The sequence below is a fragment of the Engystomops pustulosus genome, chromosome 7 (assembly GCF_040894005.1).
Source record: "Engystomops pustulosus chromosome 7, aEngPut4.maternal, whole genome shotgun sequence".
Lineage (NCBI taxonomy): Eukaryota > Metazoa > Chordata > Amphibia > Anura > Leptodactylidae > Engystomops > Engystomops pustulosus.
In genome coordinates this window covers 9796973-9810808 of record NC_092417.1, presented here as the reverse complement: position 1 = coordinate 9810808, position 13836 = coordinate 9796973, and the positions used below count along the sequence as shown (strand labels likewise).

The window sequence follows — 13836 nt, the reverse complement described above, 5'->3', positions numbered from 1 at the left end:
AGTGTATACAGAGACCATATAACATGTGACAGGACATATATATATATACAGCAGATAAGAGAGGGGGATATTACCTGGAGGCCGCACAGTGTAGACAGAGACCATATAACATGTGACAGGACATACATATATACAGCAGATAAGAGAGGGGGATATTACCTGGAGGCCGCACAGTGTATACAGAGACCATATAACATGTGACAGGACATATATATATATACAGCAGATAAGAGAGGGGGATATTACCTGGAGGCCGCACAGTGTAGACAGAGACCATATAACATATGACAGGACATATATATATACAGCAGATAAGAGAGGGGGATATTACCTGGAGGCCGCACAGTGTATACAGAGACCATATAACATGTGACAGGACATATATATATATACAGCAGATAAGAGAGGGGGATATTACCTGGAGGCCGCACAGTGTATACAGAGACCATATAACATGTGACAGGACATATATATATATATACAGCAGATAAGAGAGGGGGATATTACCTGGAGGCTGCACAGTGTATACAGAGACCATATAACATGTGACAGGACATATATATATATACAGCAGATAAGAGAGGGGGATATTACCTGGAGGCTGCACAGTGTATACAGAGACCATATAACATGTGACAGGACATATATATATATATACACACAGCAGATAAGAGAGGAGGATATTACCTGGAGGTCGCACAGTGTATACAGAGACCATATAACATGTGACAGCACATATATATATATATACAGCAGATAAGAGAGGGGGATATTACCTGGGGGCTGCACAGTGTATACAGAGACCATATAACATGTGACAGGACATATATATATATATATACACAGCAGATAAGAGAGGGGGATATTACCTGGAGGCCGCACAGTGTATACAGAGACCATATAACATGTGACAGGACATATATATATATACAGCAGATAAGAGAGGGGGATATTACCTGGGGGCCGCACAGTGTATACAGAGACCATATAACATGTGACAGGACATATATATATATACAGCAGATAAGAGAGGGGGATATTACCTGGGAGCTGCACAGTGTATACAGAGACCATATAACATGTGACAGGACATATATATATATACAGCAGATAAGAGAGGGGGATATTACCTGGGGGCCGCACAGTGTATACAGAGACCATATAACATGTGACAGGACATATATATATATACAGCAGATAAGAGAGGGGGATATTACCTGGGAGCTGCACAGTGTATACAGAGACCATATAACATGTGACAGGACATATATATATATATACAGCAGATAAGAGAGGGGGATATTACCTGGAGGCTGCACAGTGTATACAGAGACCATATAACATGTGACAGGACATATATATATATACAGCAGATAAGAGAGGGGGATATTACCTGGGAGCTGCACAGTGTATACAGAGACCATATAACATGTGACAGGACATATATATATATACAGCAGATAAGAGAGGGGGATATTACCTGGAGGCCGCACAGTGTATACAGAGACCATATAACATGTGACAGGACATATATATATATACAGCAGATAAGAGAGGGGGATATTACCTGGAGGCTGCACAGTGTATACAGAGACCATATAACATGTGACAGGACATATATATATATATACAGCAGATAAGAGAGGGGGATATTACCTGGGGGCCGCACAGTGTATACAGAGACCATATAACATGTGACAGGACATATATATATATACAGCAGATAAGAGAGGGGGATATTACCTGGGGGCTGCACAGTGTGGACAGAGACCATATAACATGTGACAGGACATATATATATATACAGCAGATAAGAGAGGGGGATATTACCTGGAGGCCGCACAGTGTATACAGAGACCATATAACATGTGACAGGACATATATATATACACAGCAGATAAGAGAGGGGGATATTACCTGGGGGCCGCACAGTGTATACAGAGACCATATAACATGTGACAGGACATATATATATATACAGCAGATAAGAGAGGGGGATATTACCTGGGGGCTGCACAGTGTATACAGAGACCATATAACATGTGACAGGACATATATATATATACAGCAGATAAGAGAGGGGGATATTACCTGGGGGCTGCACAGTGTATACAGAGACCATATAACATGTGACAGGACATATATATATATACAGCAGATAAGAGAGGGGGATATTACCTGGAGGCCGCACAGTGTATACAGAGACCATATAACATGTGACAGGACATATATATATATATATATATATACAGCAGATAAGAGCGGGGGATATTACCTGGAGGCCGCACAGTGTATACAGAGAACATATAACATGTGACAGGACATATATATATATACAGCAGATAAGAGAGGGGGATATTACCTGGGGGCCGCACAGTGTATACAGAGACCATATAACATGTGACAGGACATATATATATATACAGCAGATAAGAGAGAGGGATATTACCTGGGAGCTGCACAGTGTATACAGAGACCATATAACATGTGACAGGACATATATATATATACAGCAGATAAGAGAGAGGGATATTACCTGGGAGCTGCACAGTGTATACAGAGACCATATAACATGTGACAGGACATATATATATATATATACAGCAGATAAGAGAGGGGGATATTACCTGGGGGCCGCACAGTGTATACAGAGACCATATAACATGTGACAGGACATATATATATATATACAGCAGATAAGAGAGGGGGATATTACCTGGAGGCTGCACAGTGTATACAGAGACCATATAACATGTGACAGGACATATATATATATATATACAGCAGATAAGAGAGGGGGATATTACCTGGAGGCCGCACAGTGTATACAGAGACCATATAACATGTGACAGGACATATATATATATACAGCAGATAAGAGAGGGGGATATTACCTGGAGGCCGCACAGTGTATACAGAGACCATATAACATGTGACAGGACATATATATATATATATATACAGCAGATAAGAGAGGGGGATATTACCTGGGGGCCGCACAGTGTATACAGAGACCATATAACATGTGACAGGACATATATATATATATATACAGCAGATAAGAGAGGGGGATATTACCTGGAGGCTGCACAGTGTATACAGAGACCATATAACATGTGACAGGACATATATATATATATATACAGCAGATAAGAGAGGGGGATATTACCTGGAGGCCGCACAGTGTGGACAGAGACCATATAACATGTGACAGGACATATATATATATATATATACAGCAGATAAGAGAGGGGGATATTACCTGGAGGCTGCACAGTGTATACAGAGACCATATAACACGTGACAGGACATATATATATATATATATATACAGCAGATAAGAGAGGAGGATATTACCTGGAGGCTGCACAGTGTATACAGAGACCATATAACATGTGACAGGACATATATATATATATATACAGCAGATAAGAGAGGGGGATATTACCTGGAGGCTGCACAGTGTATACAGAGACCATATAACATGTGACAGGACATATATATATATATACAGCAGATAAGAGAGGGGGATATTACCTGGAGGCCGCACAGTGTATACAGAGACCATATAACATGTGACAGGACATATATATATATATATATATACAGCAGATAAGAGAGGGGGATATTACCTGGAGGCTGCACAGTGTGGACAGAGACCATATAACATGTGACAGGACATACATATATATATATAATACAGCAGATAAGAGAGGGGGATATTACCTGGGGGCTGCACAGTGTGGACAGAGACCATATAACATGTGACAGGACATATATATATATACAGCAGATAAGAGAGGGGGATATTACCTGGGGGCTGCACAGTGTATACAGAGACCATATAACATGTGACAGGACATATATATATATATATATATACAGCAGATAAGAGAGGGGGATATTACCTGGGGGCTGCACAGTGTGGACAGAGACCATATAACATGTGACAGGACATATATATATATACAGCAGATAAGAGAGGGGGATATTACCTGGGGGCTGCACAGTGTATACAGAGACCATATAACATGTGACAGGACATATATATATATATATATATACAGCAGATAAGAGAGGGGGATATTACCTGGAGGCTGCACAGTGTATACAGAGACCATATAACATGTGACAGGACATATATATATATATATACAGCAGATAAGAGAGGGGGATATTACCTGGGGGCTGCACAGTGTGGACAGAGACCATATAACATGTGACAGGACATATATATATATATATATATATATATATACAGCAGATAAGAGAGGGGGATATTACCCGGGGGCTGCACAGTGTGGACAGAGACCATATAACATGTGACAGGACATATATATATATATATATATACAGCAGATAAGAGAGGGGGATATTACCTGGAGACTGCACAGTGTATACAGAGACCATATAACATGTGACAGGACATATATATATATATATATATATATATATATATATATATATATACAGCAGATAAGAGAGGGGGATATTACCTGGAGGCTGCACAGTGTATACAGAGACCATATAACATGTGACAGGACATATATATATATATACAGCAGATAAGAGAGGGGGATATTACCTGGAGGCTGTACAGTGTGGACAGAGACCATATAACATGTGACAGGATAGATATATATATATATATATATATATATATATATATATATATACAGCAGATAAGAGAGGGGGATATTACCTGGGGGCTGCACAGTGTATACAGAGACCATATAACATGTGACAGGACATATATATATATATACAGCAGATAAGAGAGGGGGATATTACCTGGGGGCTGCACAGTGTATACAGAGACCATATAACATGTGACAGGACATATATATATATATATACAGCAGATAAGAGAGGGGGATATTACCTGGAGGCCGCACAGTGTATACAGAGACCATATAACATGTGACAGGACATATATATATATACAGCAGATAAGAGAGGGGGATATTACCTGGGGGCTGCACAGTGTATACAGAGACCATATAACATGTGACAGGACATATATATATATATATATATATATATATATATATACAGCAGATAAGAGAGGGGGATATTACCTGGGGGCCGCACAGTGTGGACAGAGACCATATAACATGTGACAGGACATACATATATATACAGCAGATAAGAGAGGGGGATATTACCTGGAGGCCGCACAGTGTATACAGAGACCATATAACATGTGACAGGACATATATATATATATATATATACAGCAGATAAGAGAGGGGGATATTACCTGGGGGCTGCACAGTGTATACAGAGACCATATAACATGTGACAGGACATATATATATATATATATATACAGCAGATAAGAGGGGGATATTACCTGGAGGCCGCACAGTGTGGACAGAGACCATATAACATGTGACAGGACATATATATATATATATACAGCAGATAAGAGAGGGGGATATTACCTGGAGGCCGCACAGTGTATACAGAGACCATATAACATATGACAGCACATATATATATATATATATATATATATATATATATATATATATATACAGCAGATAAGAGAGGGGGATATTACCTGGAGGCCGCACAGTGTATACAGAGACCATATAACATGTGACAGGACATATATATATATATACAGCAGATAAGAGAGGGGGATATTACCTGGGGGCTGCACAGTGTATACAGAGACCATATAACATGTGACAGGACATATATATATATATATACAGCAGATAAGAGAGGGGGATATTACCTGGAGGCCGCACAGTGTATACAGAGACCATATAACATGTGACAGGACATATATATATATACAGCAGATAAGAGAGGGGGATATTACCTGGGGGCTGCACAGTGTATACAGAGACCATATAACATGTGACAGGACATATATATATATATATATATATATATATATACAGCAGATAAGAGAGGGGGATATTACCTGGGGGCCGCACAGTGTGGACAGAGACCATATAACATGTGACAGGACATACATATATATACAGCAGATAAGAGAGGGGGATATTACCTGGAGGCCGCACAGTGTATACAGAGACCATATAACATGTGACAGGACATATATATATATATATATATACAGCAGATAAGAGAGGGGGATATTACCTGGGGGCTGCACAGTGTATACAGAGACCATATAACATGTGACAGGACATATATATATATATATATATACAGCAGATAAGAGGGGGATATTACCTGGAGGCCGCACAGTGTGGACAGAGACCATATAACATGTGACAGGACATATATATATATATATACAGCAGATAAGAGAGGGGGATATTACCTGGAGGCCGCACAGTGTATACAGAGACCATATAACATGTGACAGGACATATATATATATATATATATATATATATATATATATATATATATATACAGCAGATAAGAGAGGGGGATATTACCTGGAGGCCGCACAGTGTGGACAGAGACCATATAACATGTGACAGGACATATATATATATATATATATATACAGCAGATAAGAGAGGGGGATATTACCTGGAGGCCGCACAGTGTGGACAGAGACCATATAACAGGTGACAGGACATATATATATATATACAGCAGATAAGAGAGGGGGATATTACCTGGAGGCTGCACAGTGTATACAGAGACCATATAACATGTGACAGGACATATATATACATATATATACAGCAGATAAGAGAGGGGGATATTACCTGGAGGCCGCACAGTGTATACAGAGACCATATAACATGTGACAGGACATATATATATATACAGCAGATAAGAGAGGGGGATATTACCTGGAGGCCGCACAGTGTATACAGAGACCATATAACATGTGACAGGACATATATATATATATATATATATATATACAGCAGATAAGAGAGGAGGATATTACCTGGAGGCTGCACAGTGTATACAGAGACCATATAACATGTGACAGGACATATATATATATATATACAGCAGATAAGAGAGGGGGATATTACCTGGGGGCTGCACAGTGTATACAGAGACCATATAACATGTGACAGGACATATATATATATATATATACAGCAGATAAGAGAGGGGGATATTACCTGGAGGCCGCACAGTGTATACAGAGACCATATAACATGTGACAGGACATATATATATATATACAGCAGATAAGAGAGGAGGATATTACCTGGAGGCTGCACAGTGTATACAGAGACCATATAACATGTGACAGGACATATATATATATATATATATACAGCAGATAAGAGAGGGGGATATTACCTGGAGGCTGCACAGTGTATACAGAGACCATATAACATGTGACAGGACATATATATATATATATACAGCAGATAAGAGAGGGGGATATTACCTGGAGGCTGCACAGTGTATACAGAGACCATATAACATGTGACAGGACATATATATATATATATATACAGCAGATAAGAGAGGGGGATATTACCTGGAGGCCGCACAGTGTATACAGAGACCATATAACATGTGACAGGACATATATATATATACAGCAGATAAGAGAGGGGGATATTACCTGGAGGCCGCACAGTGTGGACAGAGACCATATAACATGTGACAGGACATATATATATATATATATATACAGCAGATAAGAGAGAGGGATATTACCTGGAGGCTGCACAGTGTATACAGAGACCATATAACATGTGACAGGACATATATATATATACAGCAGATAAGAGAGAGGGATATTACCTGGAGGCTGCACAGTGTATACAGAGACCATATAACATGTGACAGGACACATATATATATATATATACAGCAGATAAGAGCGGGGGATATTACCTGGGGGCTGCACAGTGTGGACAGAGACCATATAACATGTGACAGGACACATATATATATACAGCAGATAAGAGAGGGGGATATTACCTGGAGGCTGCACAGTGTATACAGAGACCATATAACATGTGACAGGACACATATATATATATATATACAGCAGATAAGAGAGGGGGATATTACCTGGAGGCTGCACAGTGTATACAGAGACCATATAACATGTGACAGGACATATATATACAGCAGATAAGAGAGGGGGATATTACCTGGGGGCCGCACAGTGTATACAGAGACCATATAACATGTGACAGGACACATATATATATATATATACAGCAGATAAGAGAGGGGGATATTACCTGGGGGCCGCACAGTGTATACAGAGACCATATAACATGTGACAGGACATATATATATATATATATATATATATATACAGCAGATAAGAGAGGGGGATATTACCTGGGGGCTGCACAGTGTATACAGAGACCATATAACATGTGACAGGACATATATATATATATATATACAGCAGATAAGAGAGGGGGATATTACCTGGGGGCCGCACAGTGTGGACAGAGACCATATAACATGTGACAGGACATATATATATATACAGCAGATAAGAGAGGGGGATATTACCTGGAGGCCGCACAGTGTATACAGAGACCATATAACATGTGACAGGACATATATATATATATATATATATATATATATATACAGCAGATAAGAGAGGGGGATATTACCTGGGGGCCGCACAGTGTGGACAGAGACCATATAACATGTGACAGGACATATATATATATATATATATACAGCAGATAAGAGAGGGGGATATTACCTGGAGGCTGCACAGTGTGGACAGAGACCATATAACATGTGACAGGACATATATATATATACAGCAGATAAGAGAGGGGGATATTACCTGGAGGCTGCACAGTGTGGACAGAGACCATATAACATGTGACAGGACATATATATATATACAGCAGATAAGAGAGGGGGATATTACCTGGAGGCTGCACAGTGTGGACAGAGACCATATAACATGTGACAGGACATATATATACAGCAGATAAGAGAGGGGGATATTACCTGGAGGCTGCACAGTGTGGACAGAGACCATATAACATGTGACAGGACATATATATACAGCAGATAAGAGAGGGGGATATTACCTGGAGGCTGCACAGTGTGGACAGAGACCATATAACATGTGACAGGACATATATATACAGCAGATAAGAGAGGGGGATATTACCTGGGGGCCGCACAGTGTGGACAGAGACCATATAACATGTGACAGGACATATATATATATACAGCAGATAAGAGAGGGGGATATTACCTGGAGGCCGCACAGTGTATACAGAGACCATATAACATGTGACAGGACACATATATATATATATATACAGCAGATAAGAGAGGGGGATATTACCTGGAGGCTGCACAGTGTATACAGAGACCATATAACATGTGACAGGACATATATATACAGCAGATAAGAGAGGGGGATATTACCTGGGGGCCGCACAGTGTATACAGAGACCATATAACATGTGACAGGACACATATATATATATATACAGCAGATAAGAGAGGGGGATATTACCTGGGGGCCGCACAGTGTATACAGAGACCATATAACATGTGACAGGACATATATATATATATATACAGCAGATAAGAGAGGGGGATATTACCTGGGGGCTGCACAGTGTATACAGAGACCATATAACATGTGACAGGACATATATATATATATATACAGCAGATAAGAGAGGGGGATATTACCTGGGGGCCGCACAGTGTGGACAGAGACCATATAACATGTGACAGGACATATATATATATACAGCAGATAAGAGAGGGGGATATTACCTGGAGGCTGCACAGTGTGGACAGAGACCATATAACATGTGACAGGACATATATATACAGCAGATAAGAGAGGGGGATATTACCTGGGGGCCGCACAGTGTATACAGAGACCATATAACATGTGACAGGACACATATATATATATACAGCAGATAAGAGAGGGGGATATTACCTGGGGGCTGCACAGTGTATACAGAGACCATATAACATGTGACAGGACATATACCGTATTTTTCGGACTATAAGACGCACTGGACCATAAGACGCACATAGGTTTTAGAGGAGGAAAAATAAGAAAAAATGTTTTTTCCCCCAAATAGTATGCTAAAATTTTTAATAAAGTAACAGTAAAGTAACTGGGTGGTGCAGTGCAGCCATGTTCCTCTTTGGAGAGGGGCAGGGGCGAGCAGCGGTCACCCCCTCCTCCTCTCCCGGACACCGCCGTCTATCATTAGATAGAATTATGCTGTCATGTAGTCAGGGGGTCTCAAGAGTTACCAGGGCTGTATAGGTATGCGCATATGTGACAATGGTCACAAGAGCTTACAATCTATGAGAAGGAGGAGGACACATGAGATGACAGTGCTTGTACAATAGTCACAAGAGCTTACAATCTATGAGGAGGAGAGGGGCAGAGGAGGTGACAGTGCTTGTACAATGGTCACAAGAGCTTACAATCTATGAGGAAGAGGATACAGGAGATGTGAGTGCTTATATGATGGCCACAAGAGCTTACAATCTATGAGTAGGATAAGGGGGCAGAGGAGGTGACAGTCCTTGTACAATGGCCACAAGAGCTTACAATCTATGAGGAGGGGGACACAGGAGTTGACAGTGCTTGTACAATGGCCACAAGAGCTTACAATCTATGGGGAGGGGGACACAGGAGGTGACAATCCTTCTACAATGGCCATAAGAGCTTACAATCTATGGGGAGGAGGAGGACACAGGAGGTGATAGTCCTTGTACAATGGCCACAAGAGCTTACAATCTATGGGGAGGGGACACAGGAGGTGACAGTCCTTGTACAATGGTCACAAGAGCTTGGTCTGTGGGGTAAGGTACCTTCAAAAGACAGCAGGGAGAGAAGTTACAGGTCAGACACAGCACAGTACAGGCTCCTCTGCACACACTGCCGGCAGCCTTCACCTTCTTCTTCACTCTGAGCTACTTACAAGCCCAGCGGGGATTGGCCAGAGTCTGTGCCTTTCTCCTCCCCCTCTCTATCCACTGCTGCTCCTCTGCCACAAAGCTGGAGGACATCGATATATACATGAGTTACAAAGCGCTGCGCTCTGCCAGCTTTAGCTGCCCTCCATTCCCTCCAGCAGTGGAGGACTGAGAGGAGGAGAGGAGCGTAGCGGCACTCAGTACAGCCGCTGCGCTCCACTGTGAAGGGCTGCGCTTACTGCCAGCATCAGCTGGCAGAGCGCAGCTCCATCCCCTCCTGCAGGCTACATCCGGACTATAAGACGCACTACTGTTTTTTCCCCATTTTCTGGGGAAAAAAAGTGCGTCTTATAGTCCAGAAAATACGGTATATATATATACAGCAGATAAGAGAGGTGGATATTACCTGGGGGCTGCACAGTGTATACAGAGACCATATAACATGTGACAGGACATATATATATATACAACAGATAAGAGAGGGGGATATTACCTGGAGGCTGCATAGTGTATACAGAGACCATATAACATGTGACAGGACATATATATATATACAGCAGATAAGAGAGGGGGATATTACCTGGAGGCTGCACAGTGTATACAGAGACCATATAACATGTGACAGGACATATATATATATACAGCAGATAAGAGAGGGGGATATTACCTGGAGGCCGCACAGTGTATACAGAGACCATATAACATGTGACAGGACATATATATATATATACAGCAGATAAGAGAGAGGGATATTACCTGGAGGCTGCACAATGTATACAGAGACCATATAACATGTGACAGGACATATATATATATATATACAGCAGATAAGAGAGGGGGATATTACCTGGGGGCTGCACAGTGTATACAGAGACCATATAACATGTGACAGGACATATATATATATATACAGCAGATAAGAGAGGGGGATATTACCTGGAGGCTGCACAGTGTATACAGAGACCATATAACATGTGACAGGACATATATATATATACAGCAGATAAGAGAGGGGGATATTACCTGGAGGCTGCACAGTGTATACAGAGACCATATAACATGTGACAGGACATATATATATATATATACACAGCAGATAAGAGAGGGGGATATTACCTGGGGGCTGCACAGTGTATACAGAGACCATATAACATGTGACAGGACATATATATATACAGCAGATAAGAGAGAGGGATATTACCTGGAGGCTGCACAGTGTATACAGAGACCATATAACATGTGACAGGACATATATATATATATATACAGCAGATAAGAGAGGGGGATATTACCTGGAGGCCGCACAGTGTATACAGAGACCATATAACATGTGACAGGACATATATATATATACAGCAGATAAGAGAGGGGGATATTACCTGGAGGCTGCACAGTGTGGACAGAGACCATATAACATGTGACAGGACATATATATATATATATATATACAGCAGATAAGAGAGGGGGATATTACCTGGGGGCCGCACAGTATATACAGAGACCATATAACATGTGACAGGACATATATATATATATATACACAGCAGATAAGAGAGGGGGATATTACCTGGGGGCCGCACAGTATATACAGAGACCATATAACATGTGACAGGACATATATATATATATATATACAGCAGATAAGAGAGGGGGATATTACCTGGGGGCCGCACAGTATATACAGAGACCATATAACATGTGACAGGACATATATATATATACAGCAGATAAGAGAGAGGGATATTACCTGGAGGCCGCACAGTGTATACAGAGACCATATAACATGTGACAGGACATATATATATATACAGCAGATAAGAGAGGGGGATATTACCTGGAGGCTGCACAGTGTATACAGAGACCATATAACATGTGACAGGACATTATATATATATATACAGCAGATAAGAGAGGGGGATATTACCTGGAGGCCGCACAGTGTATACAGAGACCATATAACATGTGACAGGACATATATATACAGCAGATAAGAGAGGGGGATATTACCTAGAGGCCGCACAGTGTATACAGAGACCATATAACATGTGACAGGACATATATATATATATATATATACAGCAGATAAGAGAGGAGGATATTACCTGGGGGCTGCACAGTGTGGACAGAGACCATATAACATGTGACAGGACATATATATATATATATATATATATATATATATATACAGCAGATAAGAGAGGGGGATATTACCTGGAGGCCGCACAGTGTATACAGAGACCATATAACATGTGACAGGACATATATATATATACAGCAGATAAGAGAGGGGGATATTACCTGGAGGCCGCACAGTGTGGACAGAGACCATATAACATGTGACAGGACATATATATATATATATATACAGCAGATAAGAGAGGGGGATATTACCTGGAGGCCGCACAGTGTGGACAGAGACGAGATCTGCAGGGAAATGGCCGCCAGTGAAGTAATGGAGGAAGGATCCGGATAGAAGTTACTTTCGCTTTCAGTTGTGCTGATGATTGAGGTAAATACTTCTGTCATAACCCTTTCCCCGCTGGGTCTGGGACAGGCGTCTCCTCTGCTGTTCAGGGCTATTCTCACATTAATGACACGTAAAAAGAAAAGCAACATGACAACATAAAGAATGGCAGTGACCCCATAGTCATAGACTATCAGAGAGCGGACGCCGGACACATCATCGCTTTTAAGGCACCAACGCCGTGATGTCATTAATACTTATAGTGTCATTTCCATTCAGAATCACAAAAATCGCCATAAGTGGCTGAAAATGTGACATCACAGGAGCGCGTGTTAGCAGTATCACACAGGAGAGGATTAGATACACAGCTCGGCAGTATCACACAGGAGAGGATTAGATACACAGCTCGGCAGTATCACACAGGAGAGGATTAGATACACAGCTCGGCAGTATCACACAGGAGAGGATTAGATACACAGCTCGGCAGTATCACACAGGAGAGGATTAGATAC

General features: G+C 41.0%; 1 protein-coding gene across 3 annotated transcripts in view; it reads right to left on the bottom strand.

Moving 5' to 3' along the window:
- The window catches only part of LOC140069210 (NACHT, LRR and PYD domains-containing protein 12-like), a 95237-nt gene extending 81849 nt beyond the window's left edge, over positions 1-13388 (bottom strand). The window contains exon 1 of one of the 3 annotated variants that reach the window (XM_072114648.1): positions 13252-13388. The gene's annotated coding sequence lies outside the window, so the exon portion shown is untranslated. Of the gene's footprint in view, positions 1-10755; positions 10934-13251 lie in introns of those variants that run through there. The other 2 variants (XM_072114649.1, XM_072114647.1) reach the window with 2 other exon arrangements.
- Positions 13389-13836: the final 448 nt, after the last annotated feature.